Below are 14,423 nucleotides of genomic sequence, written 5' to 3'. Positions count from 1 at the left end.
GTACTACTCAATAACCCAAAGAAGCCTACTGGAAGAGGCTGCTAGATATCTTGGGTATCTAAAGATAAGAGTTCTCTGTGGGAGAGAGCAGGACCACTGTCTTTTGGTACTATGAAGGTGCTGAGGGTCAAAAACTGAAAAGATGGGGACTTCCCTGGTGGCGCAGTGGTTAAGAATCCGCCTGCCAATGCAGGGGACACTGGTTCGAGCCCTGGTCCAGGAAGATCCCACATGCCACGGAGCAACTAAGCCCGTGCGCCACAACTACTGAGCCTGCGCTCTAGAGCCCGCGAGCCACAACTACTGAGCCTGTGTACCACAACTACTGAAGCCCACGCACCTAGAGCCCATGCTCCACACTCGCCGCAGCTAGAAAAAGCCCGCTAATAGCAGCGAAGACCCAACGCAGCCATAAATAAATAAATAAGTAAATAAATAAAATAAAATAAACTGAAAAGATGGAGGACAACAAAGAAAATAAAGGAAAACCTTTTGTTAAAGAAAATGATGAGGAGACTTCCCTGGTGGCACAGTGGTTAAGACTCCGTGCTCCCAATGCAGGGGGCCTGGGTTCGATCTCTGGTCAGGGAACTAGATCCCACATGCATGCCGTAACTAAGAGTTTGCATGCCACAACTAAGGAGCCCGTGAGCCGCAACTAAGGAGCTTGCCTGACGCAACTAAGACCCAGGCCAATCAAATAAGTAAATAAATAAAATATTAAAAAAAAAAAGAAAAAGAGGGACTTCCCTGGTGGCGCAGTGGTTAAGAATCTGCCTACCAATGCAGGGGACACGGGTTCAAGCCCTGGTCCGGGAAGATCCCACATGCCGCGGAGCAACTAAGCCCGTGTGCCACAACTACTGAGCCTACACTCTAGAGCCCACAAGCCACAACTACTGAAGCCTGCTTGCCCAAAGCCCGTGCTCTGCAACAAGAAAAGCCACCACAATGAGAAGCCTGCGCCCCACAACGAAGAGTATGCTCCTCTCGCCACAATTAGAGAGAGCCCACACACAGCAACAAAGACCCAACGGAGGTAAAAATAAAAATTAATTAATTAATTAATTAAAAAGAAAAAGAAGGGCTTCCCTGGTGGCGCAGTGGTTGGGAGTCCGCCTGCCGATGCAGGGGACATGGGTTCGTGCCACGGTCCGGGAGGATCCCACGTGCCATGGAGCGGCTTGACCCGTGGGCCATGGCCGCTGGGCCTGCGTGTCCGGAGCCTGTGCTCCGCGAAGGGAGAGGCCACGGCAGTGAGAGGTCCGCGTACCTCAAAAAAAAAAAAAAGAAAAAGAAAAAGAAAAACACTGAGTATCTCCAGGCTGATTTTCAGTTATGTTTCTCTAATTTAGATATTTCCATGTTAAAAATACACATAATGCCATTCTAGTCAAAACTCCCAAGTTTGTATCAAATAAACATATAAAAATTGCCAAGAAATTTCTGGGAAATAAATGATGAGAGACTTGCTTAAGAAGATATTAAAATGTACTCTAAGCACATTATTAGAATATTAGTGAATAATGAATTATTGAATTGAATAATTATTGAATAATAATAATTAAATTAGAGTTTTATTGAAGCAATGTGTTTCTGGGACAGGATAAACAGGCAAATGTTCACTCTTACAGACTGCTGGTGGAACGAAATAGAAAATATAGAAACAGATCACAATAAATGTAAAAGGTACTATTTCTGTGCAGCAGGAAGAAGACTGAGTTATGACACGGTCACCTGTGGTGAGAATCTTTCTCTTCCCCTAAGAAGTATGAGAAAATAATACGTAAGACTTTCAGTCATACGACCATGAGGGGAGTATCTGGAATTTGGGTGGAACAACACAAAGGAGAGAGAAAGGAAGGGCTAGGTAAGGATTATAGAGGAAAACTCAACACCCAAAAAGGCAGACCTGAGAAAAGAGGAAAACAGCAACATTCTTTTTTTTAGCAATATTAGTTATGCCACTGTATCCAGGCTTGCCTTAAGCCAGTCCCACCTTTGGAATTTTGTTGAGGTTTTAAGTCACAAACAACCGAGAGAGTCCTAAATAAAATAGTTTATTTAATAATTAATTAAATAATTATTTAATTCTCACAGCTTATATAAAAACATATTCCAAATGGATTCAAGGCCAAAATATAAAAAGTAGAAGGAAAACAGTATAACCTGCAGTATAGAGCAACCTTTCTACATAAAAGAGAAAAAAACCCAAACCACAAAAGAAAACCTTAATAACTAAATAAAAATTTCTGTACAGGAAAAAAAATCATCAACAAAACTATACCAAGCATACCTAAAAGAGCTTTCTAGGAAAATACAAACAACCAATTAGAAAAAAATGGATAAAGGATATGAAAATGCAATATAAATGGCCAACAGAATACATGAAAAGCTGCCCAAACTTTACAGTGGTTAAAGGAAAACAAATGAAACCGAGACACCACTGGTCAGACTTGTAAAAATCAAATATATTCAGGTCTTTGTTAGCAGTACTGTACTAAGGTCAGTTTCCTGGTTTTGATATTGTACTGTAGTTATATAAGACATTACCACTGGAGGAAGCGGGGTGAGGTAGCCATGGGACTATTTTTATAATTTCCCATGAGTTTATAATTACTTTTTAAAAACGAATTGATAAAATCCATTGCAGGTAAGGTTATGGGGAAATGAGCACTCTTATATAGACTGTTGGTGGGACTGAAAACTGCTACCCCACCCCCCCATTTCTCAATTCTGCCTTAAGAAAGTAACACGCAAATATCCACTAAAATTAAAAATATTAGGGGCCACTGATGCAACATTCCCACTTCAATCTATCCTACAAAAATAAGGCCACAAAGACTTATGGACATCTATGCAAGGATTAACTCCAGCATTGTTAAAAGCGTCAAAACACTAAAAATGACCTCAAAGTCAGTAAGAGGATGGTTCACCATATGTTAGTAAGGTAACCAACAGGATATGAATCAATAACAGCAACATTAACAGCAAAAGGATTGCTAAATTCCAGGAAGCATTCTGGTTAGCCCTCACAACAATCCTTTGAGGTAAGCAAAATTATGACACCATTTTTACAAATGAACAAATGAATGTATTGAGGTGTTAAGTAAGCTGTTCAAGATCACACAGTGATTAGTCAATGGTGAAGCCAAGATTCCAGTAAGAAGAAAGAAAAGAGAAGCAGAACAGGAAAGAGACTGTTTAAAAAGAACATATAATCAAGTGAAAAGAAAACATGCTATAATCTGTAGTTCAATAACCTATCTGGGTAAAGCTTTGCCCCAATTTTTGGTATTCAATTTCAATATTAAGTACCAACTCTGTTTAGTACTGTTTACTAAGTACACAATAAACTAGGGTCTGTGGGGCCAAGGAGGAAAGCTTTCTTAGTTCAAAGTCTAATGGGAAAGACAGACAAGGGAATAAACTGCCACAAGCACCTGTAACCAGTGCTACCAATACAGACCGAAGTCCACAATCCCTGACCCCAAACACTTAAGGCCAAATGTTTCAGACATAAAAATCTGTTTGGATTTTAGAAAGGCAACATGATATGCCATATACTATGTAATATCACCAGAGATTAGTGGCAGCAATCCCATAACCAAACACAGTGAAACACATCAATATTCACACTAAGTGGGAGAAACAAAGACTACATATAGTTTTATGTCAGTTTCAAGAGAAGGTGTTGTTGACAAATGAGGTTTGTTACCAAAAGACTAAAAAACTTTTTCAAGCATTTTGGATTTTGGAATTATAGAATCGAGAACACAGGCTTGTGTATATATAAAGTACTTTAGGTCAGGAGAAAGAAACAATCTCTTCTAGGGCTTAGTACCTAGAACCAAAAACAAAACCAAACAAACAAAAAGCCAAAAAAAACAAACAAAAAAATCCCAACTCAATCAAACCAAAACAAAAAAAAACTCCTTACAGTAAAACCCATAAAAATGAAAGCAAATGGCACACATGTACATCTGGTGAAAAGATGTGGTAACAGAGATACAGACACGATCATATTTTCCTTGCAAATCCAATGTAATTTTCCTTTGAAGGAAATAAAGTTTCGAAAAACCCACAATACACACAGAACACTATACTGTTTAAAACAATAATATAGATTTGATTTCAAGAAAACATAAAAAACCAGAGAATACTTGCAGAGTTTATTTTTATTAATAATGAAGCAATGGCAGAGAAGTAAAATAGGCTACACTGCCCATGATGGCAGGAATATACCTTCAAGGGAAGTAACTCCAGAATGATATAATGAAATAAAAATAACTGAATAACTTGAAGGAATAGGCATCACCTTCATGAGTGATAAAACACTGGTACTAAGGAGATCATACTGACGTAAAGTCAAGTAAATATAATATGGGCTTAAGTCCTGACACCTGTAGCAGCTGAAACAAGAACACCTCAAAATATTACATAACTATCATGAGATAATTTAGCTTTTAATTTTTTTGTCCATGCTCAGGAGACTGGCGTTGGGGCAGGGGTTGGGGCCAGCTCTCAAGGAAAGGAACAAATGCAGTGCTGTAATTTTATGCTGATCTACCCCATGAAGGAAACATACACAAGGCCCAAGAACAAAAGTAACTTCAGTCATGCTGTCAACAGCCTTATTTAATTCTCTCTGCAGTAAAAGTGGTTCCTTAGCAGTAGCCAGCAGGGCTGAAAAGACCTGAGGCCTATAATCACACTGCTCAGAGGAAACAACATAGTAACTCATGAAAAGAGACATCACTGTGTGGCCAAGAGAGCCAGATTTATGTATTCATACCAATGTGAATTTATATCTGAGTGTGGCCATGGGCAAGTCACTGTAAACACCCTTAATTTTCTCATCTGTGAAACTGAGGAAATACCATCTAATCTGTAATTTGTGCAGAATCTCAATTCATATATAAAGTGTATGCCACAGAGAAGTGATTCAGTAACTGTGGTAGTTACCTTAACAACTTGCTCCCCCATTCCAGTTTCATGATGTTCCAGTGTTCCCTACCTATCTCAAGTGACAGTAACTTCTCTCACCCCCATCAATTCTCCACTCTGAAGCCAGAGTGACCTTTTAAAAACAAGCATGGGACACTTCCCTGGTGGTGTAGTGGTTAAGAATCTGCCTGCCAATGCAGGGGACACAGGTTCGATCCCTGGTCTGGGAAGATTCCACATGCCGCGGAGCAATTAAGCCCGTGAGCCACAACTAGTGAGGCCTGCGCACTCTAGGGCCCACGTGCCATAACTACTGAAGCCCATGCGCCCTAGAGCGCACATGCCACAACTACTGAGCCCACGCACTCTAGGGCCCGCATACTGCAACTACTGAGCCCGCGCACCTAGAGCCTGTGCTCCACAACAAAAGAAGCCACTGCAATGAGAAGCCCGCGCACGGCAATGAAGGGTAGCCCCCGCTCGCCGCAACTAGAGAAAGCCCGCGCACAGCAACCAACCCACCCAAAAGAAAAAATAATAATAATAAGTAAATAAAAACAAGTATGATCGTGCCACCTCTGCCCAGCTTAAAATTCATCCATGATATAACAATGTTCTTAGAATGAAGTCCAGAATTATCAAAGTGACCTGACCCGCCTTCCCCCTCTCCACTCTGGCCTACTCTAGCCTTCTTTCCATTTTGTAACTTACAATTCTCCTGACTTCTTGGCCTTTGTACTAATTAATGCTTCTGCTTGTAATGATAACCCTCACCTTTTCTCCTAGCAAGCTCCAATTAATTCACTCTTCAGATTTCAGCCTCAATGTACCCTGTTTAAGGAAGCCATGCCAATGTCATATAGAATCCAATACTTTTCCTAAATATATATCATTTATAACTACATATATTGTAAGGAAAAAGTTTTAATTTAACATGTGACTCCATTGTGGGCCAGCCAGATTCAACAGCATGTGATTTCACTGAAGCTCTGGGAAGCAGATTCTCTCTTCTCTTCTGTATTCAAACCCGAAAGCATATAGGCTCCAGGACCTACAAACAATTCTGCAACTATGATGGATGAGCCTGATGAAAATGGAACAAAAATGAAGGAAGCAGAGCTGAGAAACTGATCAAACTGCCAGAGCACCTGGATCAAGTTCTGCCAGGTTTTCTTCACTTACATCACACAATTAATTTCCTTTGATGTTTAAGCCAGTTTACATTGCATTTCCTGTTATTTACAACTGAAAATACCTTAACTGACAAAGCATCTAGGTCGAAAGCATTCATATTGACAGAGATATGAAAAGGATGCAGAAGAAAAGTGTAGGATATTCAAAGGTGACAACTCTCTCCTACCAATGAGAAAATATGTTTATGAATACACAGTGTATACTGAATAAGAAGAGGCAAAGTGCTACTAAACCTGTACAGACGAACTCAAGCACCCAAGATACTCAGAAATATTTATCTTAACTTTTTTCTAAATCTTAAACTTCAAGGACTAAGAAAGAATCAAGCTGAGACCTAGGCATGAAAAGCAAAAGTGGCAAAATGAATTACTGTTTTTAATTCATCATTCACTCCCTGTATCATGCCACCTTACAGTAAAGAAAATATATTTATTTCCCTGCCCCACTGATGTTGGGCTTGGCCGTAAGACTTGATCAATGAAATGATAACAGAAATGACAGAAACAGCAGCTAACATGTGGTTGCATAGTCTGACTTACTCCTGACTGCCACAAGAGCAGGCCACTGATTCTAGGAGAACAGAGAACCCACAGCCTAGAGCCAAGCCTAGGCAACAATAACTGAGCCCCAGCTCCTCTAAAGACGTGAAGAAGAAAAGGAACTATTCGTTGTTATAAACCACTGAGATTAAGACTTACGCAGCAAAAACTGATAAGCCCTGTATAATGCAAGGAACATCTGCCTTCTTAGCAATACTCAATACCGGACAGTAAAAAATTTATATCCAGCCAAGATGTCATTCAAACAAAGAAGCAACAGAATGATATTAAGCCCATGAAAACTCAGGGAAAAGACCACCCATAAACTTAAATCTAGCCAACAAAGAAATAAAAAAATTCAGGAATGGAGAAATGTTTAGAGAAAAAAAAGTAAACAGCTGCAATTATAGTGATATAAGAGAAATGCAAATGCTTTCTATTTTTTTCAACTTTCATTTTAAAAATGACAACACACCTTCAGAATTTTTCTATTTTCTTTTCCCTCAACTTCAGAGATTATTTAGGAATTAATATCCTAAATGAAGTATATTTATAATCTTCAGTGAAAAAATTAGCAATTTTCTTAGTTTCTTCAATTAAATGCAATAAACAGTGGTTAGTCCTGGCTAGTGAATTTCAGGATACTTTTCTAGTGTACATTTTTTTCATTACTGATTGACCTTTTTTTGGTCATCAGGAATCATTTTTACAAAAATATTAAACAGTCCAAAATATATGAATAAATTACTAAAACAATATAACTTCTGAAACAGAGTAAGGCTCTTTTTCAAAATCACTTCCTTTTCACAGGGCATGCTATTTAAAACAAAACAAAAATTAGAACAGCAGGTAAGGGGGCAGGGAGACTATATATAGACTGAAGTGCAAGACTTCCAAAGAGAAAAGACACAATGAATAGCAAGGTATTTGTTGACCAAGTATTTTGTACAAGAAGAGACACACTCAAAAAGAGAGTCAGTCACAGATGCCCACAAATGCAAAGAATAGGGATACCTATATATAACATTTAAAGATCAAGAGACAAGCCAAAGATGAAGGGGCTGGGAGGATTCAGTGGTTTTAGAATGAGTATGTTTAGATTGTATCACCAAAACTTGTAATTATTTCAATTATAGGGTAATGATTGTTAGGGGGAAAATCAGCTATTCCCTTGAAGAATATCAATATAAATGCAATCATGACATTTTGATAATAACGCGAAAAGTTTGTTACATCGAAGTATATTTTCAAATAGAATTACAAAGGCTTTGCAAACCTATGACAGAACAGCTTACATGTTAAAATTTACCTTTAATCTAAAGTATGTTTGATAAATGATTCATTATACTACAAATCTGTTTAGGCACCCATGCTAAAGACTTCTCTTAATGCTGTTTGTGTAGGGATTAAACTGTTACTTTCTACTTAAGCAATAAAATAAATGAATATAGTAGAAAATAATAACCCACAGAATAAGAGAAGAATCTATGAGTTCATACTAATATAAATAAATGAACAAATCAATGAATGGGGGAGAATTCTTTGCATGTAATTCCAACTAACAAAGAAGAAACGATGGAATTAGAAAATCACCATATGTGGCCACCACACTGCAGGCAAGTATTATCAGTGGAAGTTGTGGTGGACATACTCTAAAATGACCCTAATTATCATCACTTCCTGGTATACCCTGTGTAATCCCCTCCCCTTGATGTAGGTGAAACCTGTGACTTGCTTCTAACCAATACAGAATACAGCAGAGCAGGCAGAACAGTGACTACGTTACGAGAAAGACTGCAGTATCCTTGCAAAGTGACTCTGACTCTCCCTTGCTGGCTTTAAGGAAGTATACAGGTTGGGGAGGCCCAAGTGGCAAAGAACCCATGGCAGCCTCTAGCCAACAGCCAGCAAGGAACTGAATCACCCCATTTTGATAAACCCCAAGGATCTGAAACCTGCCAACAACCACCTAGCTTAGAAGTGGTTCCTTCTCCAATTAAGCCTTCAGATAAGAACCAACACCTTGGCTGCAGCCTTGCAGAGAACCCAGTAAAACCATGCGCCCAGACTGCCGACACACAGAAACTGAGATAATAAATGTGTGTTGTTTTAAGCTCCTAAATCTATGATAATGTTGTTAAGCAGCAACAGATAACTAACAATGAGATGCTAAAACCAGTGGGCAAAGATACAATGAGAAACAAGATATTTACACAGTCTCAAAGTATCTCCCTCCACACACAAGATGTTAATTACAAAGGGGGAAAAAATCATATCTTTATAGTGGAGAACCTTGGCAGACATCACATAAAATAAGGGACTGGCGTAATCAACACCAATAATGGGATAAACTGAAACCACACACTTTTTGATATGATGTAGTGAAAATGACATATCATTTCTGTGACATTCCTGCCAAAAACGTACAACCTGAATCTAATCATGAGTAAACATCAGATATATCCAAACTGAAGGACAGTCTACAAAATAGCTGGTCTGAACTCTTCAAAAATATCAAGCTCATGAAAGACAAAGACTAAAAGAATGTTCCCACATTAAAGGAGACTGTAAAGATACATGAAAACTAAATGTAAATGCAATGTGTGATCCTGGATTGGGACATCAGTGGAAGAATTATCAAACTTAAATAAAGCCTGTTGATTAGAAAGTAATATTATATTAATATCCAGATTTTGATAGTTACACTGTGGTTATGTAAAAGAATATACTTGCCTTTAGAAAGTATACTCAAGTGTTTAAATGTGAATGGGGCAGCATGTCTACAATTCTCAGACATTTCAGTAACACAAACTAGATAGATAGATAGATAAAGTATATAAAATGTTAACATTTGTGGAATCTAGGTAAAGTTATATAAAATTCTTTGTACTGCTTTTGCAACTTTTAAGTCTAAAATTAATAACCCAAATGAATAAATAAAAAGTTAAAAATATGTAATATATATAAGAAGTCTATAAAAACAATATGGACCAATGAAAAAGCATGAAGTGCTAGTAAGTGCTACAACATGGATTAACCTCAAAAGACCACATATTATATGATTCCATTTATATGAGATGTCCAGAAATGGGCAATCTACAGACACAGAAAGTAGATTAGAGGCTGGCAGTGGGAACTAGTATTAACTGTATACACGTATGAAAAATCTTACTGGGGATGGATTACAGTGTTAGTTGCACAACTCAGTAAATTTACTAAAAATCACTGAACTGTACAGTTAAGATGGGTGAAATTTATGGTATGTACTTTACACCTCAATAAAGTTTTTAAAAAAAGATGATGTGGAAAAGAAGCGAACTTGGTTTCTCATTCATTGAACATTTACAGAATAGCTACCGTGTAACTGCATGGGGGTAAGTGCTGGTGATACAAAAAAAAAAAAGTGGAAGTTTCCGTAAGCACATATTCTTACATTTTAATGTAAAAATAAATGAACTGGGGGCTTCCTTGGTGGCGCAGTGGTTGGGAGTCCGCCTGCCAATGCAGGGGACACGGGTTCGTGCCCCGGTCCGGGAGGATCCCACATGCCGCGGAGTGGCCACAGCAGTGAGAGGCACGCATACCGCAAAAAAAAAAAAAAAAGAACTGGGACTGAGCGCAGCCAAACGATATGACTCTTTATTTCCTAGTGTGTGTGTGTGTGTGTGTATGTGCATGTGCACACACACACACACACACACACACACTATATTATCATTTAATTTATGATTAACATTTCCCTCCCACCAGAAAGATGAGGCAAGTTGGTACAGATTTTAAATGTTCAGTAATGTAAAAATTTTAGCCACAAATGCAAATTTGCTATCAATTCAGGAACTGAACAAAATCAGAAACTTAGGTTTAGAACTTACTAAAGATATCTTCTAAAAATTAACTGATAACCACCTTTCTCATAACTAATCACGCCAAATTTCTCCACTGAAAGTCTGGACATTTTCACTATTGTTTTCTTTCATTTTTAGTTTCTTTCTGGAGCTTGAGGATACAAATAAAACTGTAAGTGAAGTCTGCAAAAGGGTTCATAAACATACAAAGCCCATCAATTCTCAGTAAAAATCTTTAGCTTTCTTTATCTTGTCTATAGCTCTCCTAATTCCATAGGTCTTCCTGGCACTCTTAAAGAATTTACTCACTTGTTATACCAATTCTGTATCATCACATTGTAGGCAGAAATTTTAAAAAATTCACACTCACATTCTTCTACAATCTTCTATCACTGCTTAGATTTTAAATTTAACAAGGCAAGATAAACATTTACTACCTTCTATAAAAATTTAAAGAAGTACTTCTGCTCATCCCCTCTACCTTAGGCAAATGTCTTATTATTTCCTACCAATACAATACAATGGTTGTTTCTCCCACATTAGATAAAAATGCACCCTACTCAAATTACAACAAAATCCTACAACTTTATTGTGGTAAAATATAGATAACATAAAATTTACCATCTCAACCACTTCTAAGTGTACAGTTCACCTTCACTTAAGTACATTCACACTGTTACACAACCAAGCACCAGAACTCTTCTCACCTTGCAAAACTGAAACTACACCCATTAAATAACTCCCCATTTCCCCCCTACACCAGCCCCTGGCAACCACCCTCTACTTTCTGTCTCTATAAATATGACTTATACTTGAGGTCTCTCATGTAAGTGAAATCATACAATGCTTGTCCTCTTGTGTCTGCATTATTTCACTTAGCATAATGTCCTGAAGTTCATGCATGTTGTAGAATATGTTAGAATTTCCTTCTTTTTAAAGGCTGAAAAATATTCCATTGAATGTATATGCCACACTTTGTTTATCCATTCATCTGTCAATAAACATTTGGGTTGCTTCCATCTTTTGCCTACTGTGAATAATGCTGCTATGAACACTGGTGTAAAATTATCTATTCAAGTCCTTGCTTTTTATTCTTTTGTGTATATACCCAGAAGTGGAATTACTGGGTCGAATAAAATCCTACAACATTTTTTTTTTTTTTTAATTGTGGTACACGGGCCTCTCACTGTTGTGGCCTCTCCCGTTGCGGAGCACAGGCTCCAGACGTGCAGGCTCAGTGGCCATGACTCACGGGCCTAGCCGCTCCGCGGCATGCGGGATCTTCCCGGACTGGGGCACGAACCTGTGTCCCCTGCATTGGCAGGCGGACTCTCAACCACTGCGCCACCAGGGAAGCCCCAAATCCTACAACTTTTAATCATTCTTTACCTTACTCTCACTTTACATAACCATCTCTCAGGTGCAAATACCTACAGACAAGAATCAGATAAAATCCACAGGTTGACAAGGAGCTTCATAGGTCATCTAGTCCATTTACCTACAGATGCTTATATATCCCCTCCTAAAACGTCATAAACAGGTTAATCATCCAGTCTTTTGCACAAGCATACAATGTGGTGGAGAATCACTATGTCCTCAAGCATTTCCAAATATTCATAAATTCTTCCTTAAGTTAAGCCAAATACATCTTCCATTTTTTAGCCCTGATTTTATGATGTAAATCAGTGGTTATCATGGTGGAAAAATTTAGGAGGATCTTTTCCTTCCTCTCTGTGATTTTCTCTACTGTCTAAATTTGCTAAAATGACCTTGTAATAAACTATCTTTGTAAGTGGGGGAAACAAATTTAACATTATTTCTTCACTAATCCATATGACAGCCCTTCAAGTACTTTAAGACTCTTCATGAAACCCTGAAGTCTTTTTCAGATTTTTGGTCTCTCGTCTCCTCACTGGCATCTCCTCCCCTGCAACCAAGCTAAAGAAATTTAATATAAAAAACTTTTACAATCCATCCTCAAAATTCACCAATGTCTTCCAACATTTATTATCCCCAGTTCAAGCCTTTGATAAAGAGCTTTAAGGGACATCGTCAGCCTAATTTATTTAATCCTAGACATACTACACTTCGCAATAGATAACCCTGCCTTATCTTGACTTTAATCCCAATCTCTTGTTCATTTTTCTGCGCTCCTTCCTACAGAACAGCCTTGTCAAAACTAAGACATAATCAGCTTCCCTACCCCTGACTCAACTATTATACACTCTGTCCTTCGAAGTTCAATCCCCTGAATTCCAGTAGGATTAAATAATGGACTCAGACTTCCAAGGTTAAAAGAAATGCAGAATTATCTAGTTCCCCAAACAGATGCTTGACTAAACCCTATTTCCGGTCAATATTAAATGTAAAAAGACAATAAACTTATAAGAATCTTTCACTCATGTGATATACGTGTATCTACCCACACACACAGTAATCACTATCCACATACTAGCTAAAACAAATCAGCACCACATAACTTTAAAATCAACAGCTGATTTGTGGCATGCTTACCTGACAGAGTACACAAAACAAAACTGAACTCAACAGCACCCTTATGATGGAAAATAGTGAGTTTAGAAATCATTAAATTAATAGTCTTGGTAGGCTTTAAATTCACTGAAAATTTTTGTATTCTTACAAACGCTTTCATTAAAATCTTTTGCTTGCCTTCCCTTGGTCATACTACCTGCAATTCTTCCAATGAGAAGTTCATTTGGGTTAACAACTAACCTACTTTTTAAAAAGAAATAACATAAATGTAGTTTTTAAATTTAAAGAGTAGCATCCGACTTATCTATCCTTTAGTGAATTAGTTTCTTCACACTATTTTCCTCCCCAAACATGCCATGAAACAGAAATAAACCCACTGGAGAAAGGGTAAAAGGGTATGCAGGAAAACTTTCAAACAGGCATTCTGGGAGAAGGAGGCCCAGTTGGGACCACAAAATGAGAACTATGGATTAACAGAGTAGTGAAAGGGCACGAAACAAGTAAGAGTAATCTAGGAATAGCAAGGAGAGGGAGGTCATAGAAACAAAAAAAGATTCTTCAGAAACTGTGCTTATATACTCTCTCTATCCTTTTAATACTTCACTATAAATCTTCATTCTCTTCACCTTCCTCTTATTGTCTTTTTTTTCCCACTACTGTTTTTTAAAAAGCATGGCTTGTCCACTACCAGTAAGAAATGAGCAAAACCACTTCAAAAGGGGAGGGAAAAAAAAAGGAGTCCAGTGTTTCTATGACTTATTTTAAAGTAAATATATCGAACATAAAGTACTTGACTCCTATCTTATTTAGTCCATGGCCATTTCCACTATTCGTTCACTACAGCATGTTGCTTTTCAGTCTGATGAGAAAGAGGTAAGAAAAAGTAGACTTTAAGACAAACACAGTGCTTGTCACTCTAACTACTGCATATAAAGAAATATCAACCGCTTTTATTTCAGCTCATCAGGATGCTAACATTTCTTAACTGGCTGAGCCAAGTTCCTCAACAGCCATACATCTCTGAACTAAAGATATACAGAAGGTTACACGTGAGGACATATTATTTGAGGTAAAAGAAGAATTAGTGAGGAAAACAGGAACTGAAAATAAAATACTTGTCAGTATAAGTTATAGAAATAGTCCTGAAAGAAATGAGCTAGGGAAAGAATAAAATTTAACAAATTTGATTAGGTACATCAAAAAAATAAGAATTTGTTTAATTTTCTATCTCTGTTCTATTTGGTATTCTTGTTCATTTAGCAATGTAGTTTATACACCTAAATAGCCAAAGCTATCGACTACAATAATTTTCTGCTTTTGAACAAGAGCTGTCGGTCTTGACATAGCCATTTATGTTGAGATTCAGAGTTTTGAAGTAGTCAATTGATCGATGAATTTTACCAAT

The 14,423-nt window shown here is 37.7% G+C and overlaps 1 protein-coding gene across 1 annotated transcript in view; it reads right to left on the bottom strand.

Moving 5' to 3' along the window:
- ASXL2 (ASXL transcriptional regulator 2) overlaps positions 1-14,423 on the bottom strand; it is a 129,700-nt gene that overhangs the window by 53,709 nt on the left and 61,568 nt on the right. The window lies entirely within an intron of this gene.

This window comes from Stenella coeruleoalba (assembly GCF_951394435.1).
Source record: "Stenella coeruleoalba genome assembly, chromosome: 13".
NCBI classification, from domain to species: domain Eukaryota; kingdom Metazoa; phylum Chordata; class Mammalia; order Artiodactyla; family Delphinidae; genus Stenella; species Stenella coeruleoalba.
Note: the sequence above shows the minus strand (reverse complement) of the source record. Positions and strands in the feature narration are given on the sequence as shown.